The sequence below is a fragment of the Mustela nigripes genome, chromosome 17 (assembly GCF_022355385.1).
Source record: "Mustela nigripes isolate SB6536 chromosome 17, MUSNIG.SB6536, whole genome shotgun sequence".
Lineage (NCBI taxonomy): Eukaryota > Metazoa > Chordata > Mammalia > Carnivora > Mustelidae > Mustela > Mustela nigripes.
This window is the reverse complement of record NC_081573.1, coordinates 14,056,245-14,075,390: the sequence shown is the minus strand read 5'-3', so window position 1 is coordinate 14,075,390 and position 19,146 is coordinate 14,056,245. Positions and strand designations below refer to the sequence as shown.

At 53.4% G+C, this 19,146-nt stretch overlaps 1 protein-coding gene and 1 pseudogene across 2 annotated transcripts in view; both read right to left on the bottom strand.

Annotated features, from left to right (window-relative positions):
• The window catches only part of AKT2 (AKT serine/threonine kinase 2), a 45,550-nt gene extending 31,842 nt beyond the window's left edge, over positions 1-13,708 (bottom strand). Inside the window, exons 1-2 of one of the 2 annotated variants that reach the window (XM_059383080.1) lie at positions 13,619-13,708; positions 3,045-3,190 (exon numbers count right to left, since the gene is read on the bottom strand). The gene's annotated coding sequence lies outside the window, so the exon portion shown is untranslated. Of the gene's footprint in view, positions 1-3,044; positions 3,191-13,618 lie in introns of those variants that run through there. The other variant, XM_059383083.1, reaches the window with a different exon arrangement.
• LOC132006259 (U4 spliceosomal RNA) lies at positions 7,402-7,484 on the bottom strand (annotated as a pseudogene).
• Positions 13,709-19,146: the final 5,438 nt, after the last annotated feature.

Genomic DNA, 19,146 nt, shown 5'->3' with positions numbered 1-19,146 from the left:
TTCTTTAAGGTATTTGTATTCCCATCTATCTGACTCACGGGTGTTATTATTGCTCAATGGTTTCCAAACTGTAACTCCTTGAGAAGCTTCAACTCACAAAGCCAGAGTCAGATCTGTGAGAAGCAACTCACAGGGCGAGGCAGGGCCGCCAGTTGGGGAAGGCCCTCGTGGCAGCCCTGGGCAGGGTCCTTCCAAACCTATTTCCTCATCTGTAAAATTAGGGTTGTGTGGTTCCTACTGCTTGGAGAGGGGGAGGGAGGGTTGTGAAGCCTCACTGAGCTCTAGCACTTCTGTCCTCACCCCTCCTATAGTCTGGGACCTTGGGACCATCCCAGTTAGAGCCCATCCCTCCTGTGCTCAAACCCTCCAGTGTCCCCATCTTACCCCGAGTAAAAGCCAGAGTCCTTACAGGAACCCTAGGACCCTATGAGGTCTGCATGGTTTCCCCTTTACTTCTCCAAATACACTCCATTTCAGCAGGGCCTAGGCCTATGGCTCCTCCAACACACCAGGACATCCCTACCTCAGGGCCCTTGCACCTGCTGCCCCCTTGGTCGGAATCTGAAGGGCCCTAACCCCTTTCCTCAGCCTCTACTCACATGCCTTTCTTCGAGAAGCCTTCCAAAGCAGCAAAAAGGGAGCATCCATCCTACCTCCCCTCACCCTTTATTTTTCTCCATACCTCTCCTTACCCTTTATTTTTCTTTGTAAGCATATCTCATGGCTGATGTGACCACTTACTTATTAACCCGTTTATTGTTGACCTCTCCCCACTATGATGTCAGCATGGTAAGAGGAGGGCCCCTGGCCTGTCTTGGACCCTCCTGGGTCCTCTGAGCCTTGCAAGGCGCTGGGTAAACAGTGGGCACTTAAAAAGTTATTTGTGGAATGAATGTGCACAGAGTGAAGCCCTGTGCCCAGAACAGACTAAAGTTAGTTAGATTCCTTTACTTACCACTTGTCATGTCCTTTTTTCCTCTGCCCCCCACCCCCACCTGGTTTTCTACGCCAGATAGCACAGATGGCATAAGGGACGCAGGAGGAGAGGCCGAGGCTCCTGGAGCTGGAGACAGCAGGGTGCGGCTCTTCCCAACGCTACAACCCCGCAGGGGCTTCCACCATCTGCCCTCTAATCTGCACTTTCGCTACAGCTCCCTGAGGAGGAGATGTATGTATGCTCAGGAGATGAATGCAAAGACAACAGGAACCTGTCTTTCAACAGGCAGCACCTGCTTGCCGGAATCCAGGAGGAAAGACATGCACAAGGTGTGTGGCGTGAGCAGAGGGAAACCACTGCCTTGCTGGCCATCCATGGCTCTGTGAAGTGGTCCCTCACTCTTGTGAGCTCACTTTAGCAATACTGGGAAAGTGGCAAACCCCGTTGGAATTTCTCCTGCAAGAAAATGATCGCAGTGGTGCAAGAAGTTCTAAGGTGGGGTTTCTCCACCTCAGCAGGAGTGTTATCTGGAACTGGGTAACTCATGGTGCAGAAGGTGCTGTGCGCACAGGGGGCCATTTATCAGCATCTCTGGTCTCACCCGCACACCCTCCCCTGAGCTGTGACTATCAAAAAAGTCCTCATAGGGGCGCCTGGGTGCCTCAGTGGGTTAAGCCTCTGATTCGACTCAGGTCATGGTCTCAGGGTCCTGGGATGGAGTCACGCCATCAGGCTCTCTGCTCAGCGGGGAGCCTGCTTCCCCTTCTCTCTCTCTGTGCCTGCCTCTCTACTTGTGATCTGTCTGTCAAATAAATAAATAAAATCTTAAAAAAAAAATAAAGTCCTCATAGGGGCGCCTGGGGGGCTCAGTGGATTCAGTGTCTCTTAATGTGGGCCTCAGGTCACGATCTCAGGGTCATGGGATCAAGCTGGCTTGGGGCTCCTGGGGCTTTGCGCTCAGGGCAGAGGTGGCTTCTCCCTCTCCCTCCCTCCCCCCCCCCCCCCCGCTCTAAGAGGGGGAAAAAAAAAAGAGTCCTCACACGCTACCAAATGTCCACTGTGGGCAGAGCCACCCCCTGACCGCGAACCACTGTGCCAAGGGTGCACTTGCTGAAGTCGTGAAAGACTGGAAGCAGCCAAAACACCCGCCCCAGGGCTCTGGCATGATTGTGACAGCACTAAAAAGAAGAAGCAGACTCCCATGTGCCGGTGTCTCATTCACCGCAGGCCAGGCACCCCCTCCCCAGCACTTTTACAATCTCTTTTTAGTGAAAAAACTAAGTCACTAAGTGCGACGACCGGTGCCAGTCCTCAAACCGGGAAGCGCGGAGCTGGCAGGGCTGGTGGCCCCGTGGCCCGAGTCTGGCACACCGGAAGCCGGGTCCCTGCTCCCCAGCTTTGTGAGCTCCAAGTGTCCCCCTCTGTGAAGCAGGGAGGCCGGCAGTGCCTCCAGCACAGGCTCAGGTCCCGCGTGGCAGGGCGGCCTGGCTTGGACAGGGGCAGCGTCTGCAGGCAGGTCAGTTCGCGCGCTCACGGCTGAACGGGCGGGACATGGCCCCCAGCTGCCTTCCCGCCACACAAACGGGCACCCGGCACAGAGCCTCCATTCTGGTGCTTTCTCACCCGCCACGCTCCAGAGCCAGCAGCGCCGCTCACGGCAGGTAAACGTGAGCTGCAACAACCTCTTCAGGAAAGCAGCCATGCGATGACGGCTCTGGCAGGGAAGGGTGTCAGGCTGGGGGCCACACGGAGGTGCGTGTGTAAACGTCACCTGCGTGGAGGGAACTGTGCCCTAAAAGGCAGAATCACAGATGCAGGGGTCAAGGCTGACTCGGGAACCAGATGCGCTTTCCCCTCAGAGCTCTGCCACCTCCTGGGCACGTTGCGTCCCCTTCTTCCCCTTCCCTCGCCGCCCACACACCGGAGACAGGAGCACCGGGCACTCGGGCACTCGGGGCAGTGAGGACTGAAGGAGCCACTCCACACCCAGCCCCTTGAACTGCGGCGCAGCTGCTCAGCACCGTCAGGTGTTACTGCCACTGCTGGGGGGCAGCGGGGGGACCCTTGCCTCCCACATTGCACGTTTCTGTAACATGTGAATTTTTACCTATTCCACCTCCTCGGCGGGAAGGCAGCGTTAAAGATACTTTTTTTCTCTTCAACAGCGCACAGTCCCCTCAGCTGCCCCATCTGTCTACTTGGAGCAGGTAGGACTGGGAGCAGGCTGAAGACGTAGGCGGCCTGCAAAAGATACTGGGACAAGAATAAGCACAGAGCAGATTTCCTTCTCTTCCTTGCCACCCCCGCCCCACACCTGCCCCCTCAGCCCGTCACCCCACAGAAATCACATCAGATATCTGAGCCGGCCTGCCAACAGGCTCCAAACACACCAGGTCACCAAGCTGCATGTGGGCAGAGACCCTCCAAACACAGCTCTGACCCTGTCCCTCCCCTGCTTGGGATCACATCCCAGGCCTTCACAGAGACAAGGGCCACCAGAAATTACCCCTGCCTACACTCTTGCCTCATTGATCAGTAGCACCATCCCCACATGCTCTTCTCTGGTCCCTCAGTCTTTGCGTGTGTACTCTCTCTCACACACACACACACATACCCCAGGACCTCTGCACATACTAGTCCCCCAAGCCGGCACACTGTTCACCCATCTTCACCTGCTAAATCCTCATTTCCTCAGAGAAGCCTGCCCTGACTGCTCCTTGCCCCACAAAGAGTCACAGATCCTCGGAGCTCAGCTTCCTACCCCCTCACAGCACTTACCTCTAATGTGCTCAGTCACTTGGACAATTATCCGGGTAATGGTACCTCCTGCACTGGACAGGGAGCTCCACAACGCAGGGATGGGAGTGTCCTGGTCCCCGCTGTGTCCCCACCACATGGCCATGCCCAGAGCTTTCATGAACCTAGGCAGGGGTAGCACCCCCAATCATAGCTTTTGAAGTCAGAGTTGGGTCAAGTAAAGGCAAAACAAAAAATCCTGCATTCATTCCTTCCACCGCTATGGCACCCATGCTGTGTCAGCACTGCTCTAGTCACCAGGGAGGCAGCAGTGACCAAAACAGAACTCCCTGCCCTAGGGGAGTTTATGGGGGGAGGGGAGAGGGTGGACAGGCCTCGAGGTAAAGCTAAAGGAAGAGGCAAATTACATGCTGTAACAGAAGCTGACAAACCTTATGGAGAAAAACAGCACACGGAGGACTAGGTATGTGGGAAGGGGTGAGGGTTTCTGGTTTTATCCAGGGTGTTCAGAGGAGGACTCACTGAGATGGTGAATGGTGAGCAGAAATTCTCACTGAGAGATGAGGCAGCCACTGGGGCCAGGGGAGAGGGGAGAGGGGAGAGTGCCCCAGGCCCAAGAGTGGCGCCAAGGCCACGTGGGGCCTGCGTGAGGCCCAGTCAGGAGGGTGGAGGGGAACGAAGCATGTGAAACTACCGGGGAAGCCTGGGGGGCCGCCATAAGGGCTGTGGCTACTTCTCAGGGACAGACGGGGAGCCCTCTGGCTTAGGGCGCAGTGGGACACAGGGTTCCTGGCCCCAGGGAGGCAGAGGCTGTATCACAGCTGCTTTCTGCAGCTGTCCCCTGAAGAAGTTCTATGCACTGGCCTGACTCTCCCACCTCCTGACTCACTGGGGGACCACGAGGACCCACCTTTTATCGGTGGGGAAACTGAGGACAGGAAGGATGCAGTGAGCACTCAATGCCGGGCAGCTGGGACGCGGCAGAGGAAAGCTGATCCTGAGCCTCTTCCACCACCTTCTGCCCTCAACCACCTTCTGCCCTCACTCCCACAAGACCGAGTCCCCTCTTGCACCCGGGCCAGCTCTCCCCTAACACCCCTGACGCCCTGCAGACCCAGGCTGCCCCTGCGGGCATAAACGCACACGTGCGCACATGCGCAAGGAGGGCCAGCCCCTCCTGCCCCAGTCTGGCTGAGGCCTTCCTCTTTCACAGGCGTTGCTCCACATCACCATCTGGCTGCCTCCCTGGCCAGAAGTTTGGAGGCAGGACCTGGCGGCGTGAGTCCCCATTTACCCCTGGGGCACCTAGGAGCAAGCAGGGAGGCTCCTGCCCACGGCTAAGGTTTGCTGAGGGCTCCCGATGAGCCAGGTCCAGACTCATAGGGACCCTCTCGGCAAATCCTGGGAGGTGGATGCTATCACTATCGCCATCCTGACCCAAGGAGGCGAAATCACAGGCCCAAGATCACACTGTCGTGAGTGTAGGAGATGGCTGCGCTAGCCAACAGAACTTTCTGTAATAACAGAAATGTAGCTCCAGGGGCTAGTGCAAGTAAAAAACTAAATTTTTACTTGTAATTCAGTGTAATTCACTAAAACTCAAACAGCCCTGCAGGGCTAGTGGCTAGCAAACTGCAAGTGTAGCTCCACAGAAGCTCTGGGATGAAGCCCCAGGAGGCCGAAGGCAGAAGGGCTGGGGGGAGGCGAGCGCTAGGGCGTGCTCCCAGGCCCAAGGGGCTGGATCCTTCCAGCCGGGCACGAAGGAGCTCCCGTGTGACACCATCACTCCCAACCCCTGACCCATTCGGCCCAGGGAGCCAAAACAGGGCTCAGAGCCCAAACCCACACCCAGAGTGCTGGTCAGTCCAGTCCTGGCTGCTACCTTCCAGGATTCACGGGTCGCTTCCCTGAACCTCAGTGTCCTCCTCCTCTATAAAACGCAATCTTCAGGACAACCTGACATGTTTTTAGAGTATTTCAAAAGATGTTTTGTTTTTGCAGGGTTTTGGGTTTTTGTTTTTTGTCTTTGGCAATCCAGGGTCATCATGGGGACCCAGTGAGACATGCTTCAAGCACAGCTGGGGATGAGGCCAGCAATTCGGAAAACAGGCAGCAATTACACAAAGGCAAACTCCAAAGTCAAGGGCCAGCCTGAGCCTGAGTTAGTCAGAGCTATGGAAGTGGCAGCTATGTTCATCCTGTCACTCGCTGGTTAAAAGGAATCATCCAGATGATTCATGACATGCCCATATTTACTTGTTGAAAATATCATCTAAATGAAAACACACAGCTAAAAACAGTAGACAAGTCGCAGACACTACCCAAAAACACATGCTCACACTCCCCACTCCCTCACCCTCCTTCAGGTCTTGGGACACCAGTTTGAGAAGCACAGACTTGCCAGCCAGACCTGGGCCCTGCTGCCCTCCCATGCACCGACCCTGCTGCCCCAGCTGCAGTAGCATGTACTCAGGGTCACCACACTGAGGTGTACCCCATCTTAGGGCCTTTACCTATACTGCACCCCTGCCTGGTCTGCTGCTTTGGGCTTTCATGTTAAGGCCTGAATGCCTCACCTCAGGAGCTTTCCCCAAGTTCCCCTCCTGCCAAGGCCATCCAGATCTCTGTTCCCTTCCTTTGTGGCACCAAGCACTCTTGGACAAACGCTACTTTTCTGCCTCCTCCAGTAAACTGGGTGCTGCTCCCTGACAGCCAAAACCATCCACAGCACACAGTAGGTCCTCAATAAATCACCTGGTAAAAGAATGGAATACACAAATGCCCAAAAATAGCCAAGGGTGGGCTCCAGTGGCCGTTCGGGAATCAGACCCCAAGGCAGGGGATAGGAGAGTTACCTCCCAACTCTGACCCCTGCCCCCTGGCCTCTAGGGAAGGAAGGGGCTGGCCAAGGCCACGGCTCCACAGGCACTGGGAAGGTTGCTGCACCCCATCTCCCAAGCAAGGATCGAATGGAGATTAATCCAGTCATTTCCAGAACAACTGAGGCCTACTTCATGCCCGCTCTGTTTAGAAGAAGAGAAAGAAAAAAAGATCATTAGGACAACAGTAGTGAAGAGCACCTGACCAGCTCAGAGCTCAGTAGGTGGTGTGTGCGACTCTTGATCTCGGGGTTGTAGGTTCATGCCCCACGTTGGGTGTAGAGATTACTTAAAATAAAATCTCTTAAAACAGCAAAGGCAGTAATGACCTCAGAAACAGTGGCCATGGCACTCATCAGAGGCAGAAGACCAAGTCTCAAAGAGGCAGACTGAACCCCAGACAGAGTGGGCTTCAAATTTCCTGTCTCTCACCAACACCGTGATTTTGGGCAAATCCAGTAACCTGCCCAGGCCTTTGCTCGCTCACCTAAGAAATGGGAGGAAGAGTTGCACAGAGCTCCCAGGTCATGGCGAGGACTGGTGAGAGCAGGCACATCAGGCCCCGGGGCAGGCCTGGAACGGAAACACCGCCCGCTAGCTCTCAGTAACGACGGCATTCTACTGAGCACTTTCCCAGGAGGCCCCATGTCAGGCATTTTCTAACACACACGATCCCTGAATCCTCCCGACAGCCCCACTTGGCAGCGTTGTTCCCGTGTGAGCCCAGCAAAATGCACCTCAAGGACATGAAACAAGGCCCCCAGCGTTCCACAGCAACCAAAGGAGAAGCTGGGAGCAGCCTCTACCACTATGCAATGACCCACCGATGATGAAGGCCTTGAGTTTTCAATTAGCAATAATCGCGCCTCGGATAAACCTCATTGGCTACGATACTGCCACTGCGCAAAGCTGATGAAGGCCTTGAAATCAGGCCGGGAGGGGTGAGGGAGCAGGGCAAGGGAGAGGCAGCTGCCCCCCTCTTCCATTTGCAAAGGGCCCACAAGGTGGCAAACCAAGGCAGGCTTGGATTTCTGGCCTCACCCTTAGAAACAACATCTGCGGACAAGCTTCCTGGGCAGAACAGCAGGGCTCAAGGAACTTCCTGCACAGACCTCCACATGTAGTCTCCCTTTAGCCAATCCCCGCTTAACATGCCCTGCTTCACGTACCCAGTGCAGCCAGGCCCCACTGTGGGTGCTGAGCTGGCGGTGGATCCTGCCCCCCCCCCCCCCCCCCCCCCCCCCTCCCACCCCTGCTCCCTTGTTCCCTCCCCTCCTGGTCCTGCTCCCAGGGCTGTCTCCCCTAGCTGGGCCTCCTGCTGCTTGGCTGGCTGTCCAGAAGAGCCTGCCACGGAACCACCCCACCGTGCAGCCTGGAGGCCTGGTGGTGGAAAGCCTTCTACTGAGAGCTCTTGGGCAGCTGAAGAGAGGCCCAGGGAAGGGTGTCCCTGGGTCCTCCAGAGGCCGGGAGAGCAACTTCGAAAAACACTCCTTTCCACCCCCCATCCCAAAGGATTTCCGGAGACGCCAGAGGTTTGCTCTTGAGGGTCTCTCCACTCCTTCCAGAAAGACAGCCCAGAGCAAGCCTGGGAAAATCAACAGCCCGGCTTCTGCTTAGTGCACTAAGCCTTCAATATGAGGCTCCCTAACCCATGATGACCTGGTCTCAGAAGACCTGGAGCCATGCTGCTCAAATTCAGAGCCCAACCCCAGCACTGGTTACTGAGGATCTCCAGGCCTCTGCGAGCTGGGAATCAAGAGCCGCGTCTGGCTCAATCTAAGGGAGATCTTCACTCAAGTCCTCCCGTGGCTCCTTTGCAGCACTCCACGATCCCTATCTATGTGTCACCTCCTCCAGGAGACACTCCTTAATCACCCCACAGTAATAATATCCCCACACACTCTTTCCTCTTTTGCCTTTCTAACATTGGTCACAAACTGATATCCTCTTCTAGATTTGCTTGCTGGGCACCTGTCTCCACTAGAAGGTAGGCCCGCAACACCTGGTTTTCTAAGTTCTAGGGCAGCAACCAGGAATGTGGCAGGTCCTCAGGCACACAGCTGCATGGAAGGTCAAGTCAGCCAAGTACAGCTTTTATCAGGTATTACCGTTGTTCTGCACTGTTATTTGATATTAGCCCAGCTGTCTGGGTTGGGGAGGGGTGGGCACAAATCACCTCACTGAGCCTCCCCCCATCTGTCCCTAAATGGAACAGCCTGGGCCCTGGGGAATGTGGTGTGAAAACCACAAAGGAGGGAGGCGACCATCACGCCTTTGCCACCATTTCTAAGGCAGTGATTCTACTCAAGGGGGAAGTGGGAGGCATGTGAAACTCCCTGACCCACTCAAAAATCTACCCCCCCAACCCCAAGCAGAGGCCTGAGAACCTCTTCTGGTGAAAGGCTCCTTCTGAAGCTTGAAATCTGCCTGAGCTATCCCTCAGAGAAGTCTGCAAGACTCTGACCTCGCCTGCCCTCCGCTCCAGTCTCCCCTCACTCACCCTGCCCCGCCACATAGGCCTCCGTGCTGCAGGTCCCTGTACCTCATCAAGTTTTCAACTCTGGCCCTGTGGTTCCCCCACCGCGCAACCCCCAAGGCCAGTTCTTCTCCTCACTCACCTGGTCCACTGATTGGGGATCAGCAGAGAGGCCTTCCTGACAGCCCAATGACAGCAGCTCCCAGTCACACCTGATTGTAACTGACTGCTTGGCACCTCCCTTGAACCTGTCCCTCATTTATTCGCCAGGCTGACTGTCTCCCTCAGTGCCACGGAAGGAGCACCTCCGTCCAGGGCACTGCTGCATCCCCAGCACCCGAAGCGACGAAAGGCACACAGCAGGTGCTCAGTGAAGGCTGGTGGATCAGGGAAACCCTCTGGCTCTGCGACACCTTCAGGACCAAAGGCACACTTCTCCCCCTGCCCGCCCCCCACCCCCAACCCTGGCCCAGGTGGCTCTGCGCAACTAGGCCCCTGACTCCCACCAGCACTTTTGTGCCTCACCCAGCTTGCGCCCATCCTTCTGCCTCGCAGCCTTCAAAGGGCTGTTCTCACCTGGGTCAAGGCCCTTCCTGCCACTCCCGGGGGCTGTGGTGGAGATTCGGTAAAAGCACATAGAGCACGGGGGATTAGCAGAGCCTGACATCTGAAAAAGAGCTAGAATTGTGACCTCAGAAGAGCTCTGGGCAGCAACTGTGTGGGAGGATGAGGAGGCCTGGGGGCTGCACTTGCTACCCTTTGTTTGATTATATGTCCCACCTCTGCCCCAAGCCTCCAAAACCTCAGTTTCCTCATCTGGAAAATGGGGATGCTAATTTCAGCCGGGCCCTCCTCCTGGTGGTAGTTGCCAAGGCTCTGCAGCCTGGGCAGAGCCTCCAAAATAACACAAATTACAACTGCTAAGCTGTCCAGAGGGCTCACCATGTATCAGGCATTCTCCTGAAAGAGTGACAGCCAGAAACGTTTACTGGAGGCTGTGCCGGGGAGGCTTTCCACAGATTAACCCATTTCACCTTCAGGACAACGTATCAAGGGGGAATGACCATCCCTCGACACAATGGAAGCTCAGAGAGGCTGAGGAACCTGCTCAAGGGCACCCAGCCAGGAGTGCCAGGGCTGGATTTGAACCCGCTGCTCTGAATCACGTTGGTGGAGCTCTTTACAGAGCTCAGAAACCAGGACACAGGATTCCCGGATTCTGGCTGGGCCAGCTGGGAAGCTGGACACCAAGACACCAGAGAGGAGTGAGGAGAGAGGGGAGAGGGCGTGGGAAAGGATGGACGGGCTCAGGATTGCTGACTGGGCCTGTACATGGCACCAACCACCAGCCCAGGAGCCTCTGGTGGATGAACTCGTTTCACCCTCACAACACTCTGATGTGGGTGCCATTCAGAGCCCACTGCACAAGAGGGGAACACTGAGGTCCAAGGTCACACAGCCAGAACATGAAAGCTCCAGAAAACTGCATGCAGGCCCAGCACACCATGCTTGGGCAGGGGCCTCTAGCATGGCTCCCCTGAGTATGTCACCCCGTGCGCGGCCCCCCCTGCTGTTTTCTCCTGGCTCCCAGCTACTCTGCACCGGGTTAAAAGACGTCCCCTAGCTCAACACCGAGGGACCAAGTTTCACCAGCAAGCCCAGAACTACTAGACTGGCTGCTGGCAGAGGTGCTCACAGCAGCCCTGGGCACGGATGGTGAAAGGAAGGAAATGCCCAAGGGTGCAGCTGGCAGCGTCCAGGGCAGGGCCTCTGAGGTGCCCAAGACCCACTCTAGCTGGGGACCTGGGGACCAAAGAGCACACAACACTAGAAGCAAGCTGATCTGGGTTCAAAACCCAGCCTGTCCCCAAGGGTCGGAGGGACCTAGGGCAAACCAATTCTTACCTGAGCCCTGAGGTCTCATTCTGCAAAAAGGAGAGAACTACCACATCCACTGCTGGGGGCAACTAACCCACAGTTTTAGTTGTTGACAAGAGGCTCACTGAGACCAAACCTGGCCAGGTAGGGGTGCACATCTTGGTTCTATTACCTCTGGCTGTGACACATCAGGCCAAGCCTTTCACTTCACAGCAGGTGTCTCAGTCCCCTCATCTGTAAAATGGGCACCACACTCCTACCTAGCTCACAGGAGTCTATAAAATGGGCATAACCATACCTAACCTGTAGGTTCGTTTTGAGATTTAAAAGAGCTTATGTGTGTAAAAGGGTTGCCCCACGCCTGACATACTGTAGATGGCCAAAACCACCAGCTGTTCACTAGCTCTGGAAATGACTTACCTCTCTGTGCTTCAGTTTCCCCTTAGAACACGGAGACCATGCAACCGTACCTATGGCTCTAGCATGTGTATTCAGCAAGTTAATCCATTCTGAATAGTGTATCGTACCCAGAAAGCACTCAATAAATGTCAGTCATCGATCTCACAATTATGGTTTTTACTGTTGCTGTTAACCCCATCAGGCAAACCCTTTAAAAGCTGGCAGAAGGAGGGCGCCTGGGTGGCTCAGTGGGTTAAGCCGCTGCCTTCGGCTCAGGTCATGATCTCAGAGTCCTGGGATCGAGTCCCACATCGGGCTCCCTGCTCAGCAGAGAGCCTGCTTCCCTCTCTCTCTCTTTGCCTGCCTCTCCATCTACTTGTGATTTCTCTCTGTCAAATAAATAAATAAAATCTTTAAAAAAAAAAAGCTGGCAGAAGGAGACCAGAGAAACAAACCCTTAGTGGAGAAAAATTCTAGAGCCCCACAGTCTAGAAAAGACTCAAGGACCTCAAGGACCTCATGGACTGTACTCGAGGAACCACAGCCTGAGAAGACAGTCAGCTTGGGAGCCAAGGATGTGGACCAGCCTTTGACCACATCACCAGCCCACATTAGCTGGGGCAATCAGGGACTGCAGCCAGCCTTCTGGGAACTCCAGACCCGGGGCAAAGGCTACCCAGCAAGCCAAGGTCACGAGCTGGCCTAGGCAGCAAGGGCAGTTGCTCCAAGCACCCACCCAGTGATAACACTGAGAAACTAGATCTGTGGGAGACTTGGCTACCCTAAGTCCTTCAGAGAAACCTTCCTCCCTGGTTCTGGCTGGGCCAGGGCACCTCTACCCAAGTCCCCTGGGCCTCTGCAGAGAGAACAGCTGGGAAAACAGCACTCAGCCTCATTGTCGCCTATCAGTAAGACCAACTGTTATCGCCTAGTGGGGAGCGTAAACACAATAGGAGGCTGGACAGCTAACCAGGGAGACACAAACACCCTCATAACTAGAATGGAGACTGCCATGATCTGTACTGGAGCCTGGCTCCTCAAAATCCACCGCCCAGCAAGGGCTATTTCAGTGGGTGCTTGGAGTGACTGCCCTTGCTGCCTAGGCCAGCAAGGTCTGGCCAGGGCTGAACTCCCCAATGCTTCTCTGAGAGGCGAAGAGAGGACAAGGTTGAAAGGCAGACCATGGAAGACCAACATGATTACTCTAGCCCAGGCAGTCCCCAAATGAGAGGAAGGGGGTCTTCAGAATTCCAAGGATCAAGACGTCCCCCGCCACCCTGCCTTGACAGAGAGGTGTCCCTCTAAACACTCCTTCCTCCTAAGTCTTAACAAGCAGATCCAGGGGCCACAGCTCCTCAAATCTGAGCACAATACCTCCTCCCCTCCCAAATATGGAGCTGAAAGCTCAGAAAATTTCAGAGGCTTCTAAAACATCTTCTGCCCACAGAAACAAAGAATTTGCCACAGAAGTGTCTCACACATCTTTTAAAAAGGTTTAATAATATGAAAAGGTTGTCGGACAGACAGCAATCCCAGCGACCATCCAGTTCCCCCAAAGTCATTGAAAAGTTCAATAGTGATCCTCCTACGGCTCCGAGCAAACCCCCAAGCCCCACCCACCAAACTCGGGAGGCAAAGCCCTTCCTCAACAGTCCGCATTACAGCCCTCCCAAAATACTCCCCCGAAAACCCACCGTGGCCTGCTCCCCTCACCCCGCCCCCGCATCCCTCAAAGATTATAAACATCACAACCCTCCGCCCTCGATGCTCCTCCACGCTCTCAGGATGCCCCCCCCCCGCACCTCAGTGGTATGACCCACACGGCGCTACTCGGGCCGCACTTGGTACAGCTCCCTCCCCAGCAGCCCCCCACCTCCCTAAACACGCTGGAAGAACAGCTCCCACAGCCCCGAATAGGTACAGCCCCCTACACATGGTAAGGCGCGTCCCCCACCCCACCCCGATGGGTTAGCTCTCGCACACCCGGCGGGCGCACCCTTCCCATCCCGCTGGTTCAGCCCCCAGTTCCTTAGTGGTTCGGTCCCCGCACTTCGGTGTGCCCCCCACCGGCGCCGCCTCAGTGGTACGGCCAGCCGCCCCCGCCCCCGGCCCCTCTGGGGTAGTCCGACCGCCCCCGCGCAGCCGCCCCCACTCTGTCCCGGAAGGGGGGGCTCGAGGACGGCGGTCCCCGCCCGGCGGGCACTGGTGGTACGGCCCAGCGCCGCACGGCGGGGGGTCCGGACGCAACCATCGCGGGGGGAGGCGCTCGGGGACACGCGCTGGCGCACTCACCTGTCACCGGCGGCCGCCCAGCCTCTCCGGCGGGGCCCTACTCCCGCCCATCGCCACGCTGCGCTTGGTCCCGCTCCTTGTGTTTCCTGGCGGCAGCAACTGCAGCGGCAGCGGCAACGCCTTCTCCGAGCCAGGCCCAACGGCTCGCGCGGCGCGGCCCCCCCGCCCCCTCCCCCCAGCCCCCGCTTACCGCCCCCTCCCACCCTCTGGCCGGAAATACCGCCTTCTCCCGCCACAAACAGGAACTGACGTAAAAGAGCGAGAGAGGAACTCGGAGAGCGTTAGGGCGCAGGCGCAAGGCCTGGCCAGAGGCCGACTCAGAGCGAGACGCCTGCGTACTTTAGGCAAGTTTGGGTCGAGGTGAGCTAGAGAGGTACCACGCGCAGGCGCCGGATGTAAAGAAGAGACGGGATTGCGCAGGCGCAGCAGGACTCTGACGCACGCTTTCCTTAAAGGCTCGCCGCAGCGATACTTCCCGGCAGCCCCAGGTCCTTATTTACATACTCTTTGATCTCGCTTTACTGTGATCTCGCCTTTCCTTTCGGTTCCAAGGCTCTTAAAGAGCCCTGGAGCGGGGGTTAGGAGAGTTTTCACTGTGTCTCGCCATGGTGAGCACATCCTCTGAAGTCTCACAGACCCAGCTTTGCATTTCCTCGCTGGTGATAGTAAACAGAAGATTGACCGTTTTCTGTGCCTGTGTATCCAAATCTGCAAAATGGAAACAGCTGCGTCACTGGGATATTGGACTTTTATTTTTTTTATGTAAATAGAGCAGTTTATATCAATTAGACACTCTGTGAATCCAAAATAGTAATCCTACTGCTCATCATATATATGCAATAGGGGTATAACTTTATTTAATGGGGTAACTTAGTCCTTAAAAGGCCTTAAGATCGCCTTGTAAGAAAAGGGCTCTATTCTGGTGCACTGGTCAGCTAGTGTCCTAGGCAGTGTGAGACCTCTGTCTCCCAGGTCCTTCGCTCTCAGAGGTTGGGTAGGGCTTGCTGTCTTCTGAATTTGGGTTCCAGTGAGCTTGGCAGGTATATATTGGTCAGTGCATACTTCTGGAAACCCTAGCTGGTAGTTGAAGAATCCTAGGTCCACCAAAGTCTGTGAGAGTAACGCAGACAATCCAGCTCAGAAGCTTCTCTGTATTCCTTACTCATGGGCTTCCCCCAACACAGGGTTGATAACCAACCAACGCCTCCCCCACCACAGGCCTGATCATTTTAGTGTCTTACTGTCTGGTGACAGGTCTGTCTCCACTGTGCAGAGAGTCCCACGAGGAAAAAGACTAGGACTGCCTCAGTCACCACCGTGTAGCTAACACTGCCCAGCAAAAGTCTTGGCACAGAGTGTGCTCTTGGGGAATATTTGTTTCAGGAATTAGTCCTTTCCGGTATAACCTAGACTCAAGCTCACTGGGGTCTACTTTCTTTGCTCCTTTCTGTGCTGAACAGTTCATAGCCCCTTCCCCTATTTCTGAGTCTTCCTGAGTGAACTGGAATCCCTGTCCCTCGCGAGATGGATTATAAGACGTAAAGACATCTCACTGAAATCTTCCTTGTGCTTGTGTATAAATTCTGTGGGGCACAGTAGTCAAGAATAATGCTTTCAACCTAAGATCTAGTACACACGTAGGTATACTTACCTATATACATATATACCTGTATGAAAATGTCATCAAATACTATTTAACTAGTATGTATCATGCACTGAGATTTTTTTTTTCCCCAGTGCTATTCAAGGCCCTGCTAAACCGATTTTCTGAAGGACTAAAGGGTCATGCCTTGCAGTTTAAAACACATTAGTCTGGTGGTGAACAACACTCATAGGCCCGGCTTCTAATCGTGCCTTTCCTGTGTCCTTGTTAAAATAACTTCACTTCTCTCATTGCAAAACAGTATCAATAGCATTGACTTAGCAATTGTTATAGGCCAGATTCTGTTCTTGATACAGTCCCACCAATGCTATCCTGTTGCCATCAATACCATCTTGGAGGTCAGGTGCTCGAGGTCCCAGGACACATTAGGGGTAAGGCAGGATTTGAACCCAAGCCGTCTGTTACAAGAGTCTGTGCTTTGAATTCATATCATGCTGGAAAATGGGAAGTCATAGCCCTGTTTCGGCCCCAGCAGACCACTTAATTATCATTTTGGGGGTCTCAGTGTCTCAATTTCCAAAACAAAGGTAATTTAGGAGAAAACTCCCTAAAACCTCAAATTGTTCTATACCCTCTAATCTATTCTGTGAACGCCCTACTTGTAACTGTAAAGATGGGCTGCATATGCACTTCTGCAGAGATGGGCCAGTAGCTTCTCACTGGAAGGTTGCCCAAAGGCCTCTTGATTCAGAAAGAATGATCAAGGGACGCCTGGGTGGCTCAGTTGGTTAAGCAGCTGCCTTTGGCTCAGGTCATGATCCTAGCGTCCTGGGATCGAGTCCCATATCGGGCTCCTTGCTCCGCAGGGAGCCTGCTTCTCCGTCTCACTCTGCCTTCCACTCTGTCTGCCTGTGCTTGCTCTCGCTCGCTCTCTCTGACAAATAAATAAAATCTTTAAAAAAAAAAAAAAAAGAAAGAAAGAATGATCAAGAATCTTTTCCTGACAGGCGGAGAGGGCATCTCCTCAAAAATCCCCTTCTGTTGCCTCCCAGCAGAAATCTGGCCCTAGAGTATATTTCTACCCCTTTCAGAGATTGGGCTCTCAGTGGTGATTGGACAAGTTGCATGGACCAACCATAAGAACCTCTTAGGGGTGTCTGGGTGGCTCAGTCAGTTAAGTGGCTGCCTTCAATTCAGGTCATGAACCCGGGGTCCTGGGATGGAGCCTGCTCAGGAGGGAGCCTACTTCTCCCTCTGCCACTCCCCCTGCTTGTGCTATCTCTCCATGAATGAAATCAATGAATAAAATCTTAAAAAAAAAAAAAAAAGAACCTCTTAGTAGTTGCAAACAGGGAGCTTCCGTTCCATTCCCACAAGGTGGGGGGTGGGGGGGTGGTGTCTGTGGCAGTGATGGAGCTGGCCATGGGGAGGAAATCTCTCTGCCACACAGGCCCAGTCAGGAGGTACAAGCAGAAGAACTCTGATTTACCCCCTTCTTCATCCTAAGCAGAGCATTTTCCAGGGGACCAAGTCCATAGCATTAATCAGATTCTCAAAGAAGTCTGGAGCTTAAAATAATGATAATAATGAGTTTTTATTTAAGAGAGTTTCCCATGTTCTACAGAAATGTTGAAATAGGGGCGCCTGGGTGGCTCAGTGGGTTAAAGCCTCTGCCTTCGGCTCAGGTCATGATCCCAGGGTCATGGGATCGAGCCCCGCATCGGGCTCTCTGCTCAGCGGGTAGCCTGCTTCCTCCTCTCTCTCTGCCTGCTTCTCTGCCTACTTGTGATCTCTGTCAAATAAATAAATAAAATCTTTAAAAAAAAAAAAAAAAAAGAAATGTTGAAATATCTTTGACTCCCCAGCCAGAAGTTACTAAGCCCCACCCTTGATGCTGTTTGGGAAGATCCTTTTAGAGTCATTTTAAGTTTTTGGCATAAATACATATAAGCCTCAGGGATTCTGTAAATGTCCCTTCCAGTTTCTTTTTATACAATATGTTTCTGTTCCAAAAACTGTAAATGGAAGACACCATGCGTCGTGCACATTCAACTTTTTAACACATCAGAGATTCCCAAATGCGTAAGTGGTCACGGGAAGCTAATGCACTTGTAGGCAGACCTTGAAATGAAGCTTTTTCTGCTCTTGATAAGAACAAACCCTTTTTCCATCTGCTCTGAATACATAGATGGCTTCCTATCACATGCAGAATAAAAGCTAAAGGCCTCATCATAGCCTTCAGGGCCCCATGGGGAGCTGCCCCTGCTTATCTTTCTAACTTCATCTCAAGCTCCTCTTGCCCTTGACCTCCACATTCTGGACACACTAACCTCTGCCCCTCCCAAAACTACAAGCTTCTTACCACCTTGGAGCTGTTTCTCTTGCTGTTTGTTCCTTTTCCCTGGACTATTTACCTCCTTGATCTTGATCTTTGCAGGACTGGCTCTTTCTTGTCTTTCAGAACTGAGTTCAAATCTCACCTCATTAGGGGCACCTGGGTGGCTCAGTCATTAAGCATCCGCCTTTGGCTCAGGTCATGGTCCCAGGGTCCTGGGATCAAGCCCTGCATCAGGCTCCCTATTCAGCAGCAAGCCTGCTTCTCCTTCTCCCCTACTTAGCACTTAACTCTAAAGAGTATCTTTGTTGTTGATGCCCCTTTGCAGCTGTCTTCCCCCAAACCAGAATATAAATTGCTGGTGAGGGTGAAGACCTTGTCTTGGGTAGGCACCACTGTATTCCCACCCCTAGAACAATGCCTGGCACATAGTTAGGACTTGGGGGGGGGGTGTCAATAAATAGTTGTTGACTGAATGTGGTTTTGTTTGTTTGTGTTTTCTAAGATTTATTTATTTGAGAGAGCAAGCACAAGCGGTGGGGAGAGGCAGAGGGAGAAGCAGACTCCTCACTGAGCAGGGAGCTTGACAAAGGATGGGGCTCGATCCCAGGACCCAGAGATCATGACCTGAGCTGAAGGCAGATGCTTAACTAACAGTCACCCAGGTGCCCCCCACCCTAGTAATCTTAACCTTCTTAGTCAAAAGCACATTCAGGGGTGCCTGGGTGGCTCTGTCCATTAAGTGTCTGCCCTCAGCTCAGATCACGATCTCTGGGCTCCTGGGAGCCTCGCACTGGGTTCCCTGCTCAGTGGGGAGTCTGTTTCTCCCTCTCCCTCTCCCCACACTGCTCATGCTCTCACTCTCTCTCTCTCTCTCTCAAATAATAAATAAATAAAATATATATTTTTAAAAGCTACTGGGGTGAATTTTACTTCGTCTGTACTTGTCCACTCACAAAAAGTTGAACAAATAATAATAATCTCTTAACATTTATTAGTGAGTTCCCACGTGTCAGGCACATCGCTAGGAACTATATCCATGACCTTGTTAAACAATCCTGCGGATAGAAGGCTCTGTAAGACTTATTTTGCAGAAATAAACACAGGAGGAGAAGCCTCTCACCAAATCCCACACTGCCAGAATGTTGTGGCGGCTAGATCCATTCCCACACGTGTCTCAGGCCAAGCCCCCACTTTTAAACAAAGTACTGGACCTTACATGTGTGGGCCCAGATTTGAGAAACAGAAAATCTCATTTTCTGCTGAAGCATATGGATTTAAAACCGTGAAATACTTAAAACAGAGTTTCCTACAATATTAAGAAAAATTGAGGGGCGCCTGGGTGGCTAAGTTGTTAAGCGACTGCCTTCCGCTCAGTGGGAAGCCTGCTTCTCCCTCTCCCTCCCCCTCTTGTATTCCCTCTCTTGCTGTCAAATAAATAAATAAAAATCTTTTTTTAAAAAGAAATAAATAAAAAGAAAAATTGAGATAATATGAATACCACCTAGTTTTTTTTTTAGGTCCTCATGAAGAGAATCCTTTCACAGCCACTCAGCGGAATGGTTTATAAACTATTCCTGATCTTGCCAC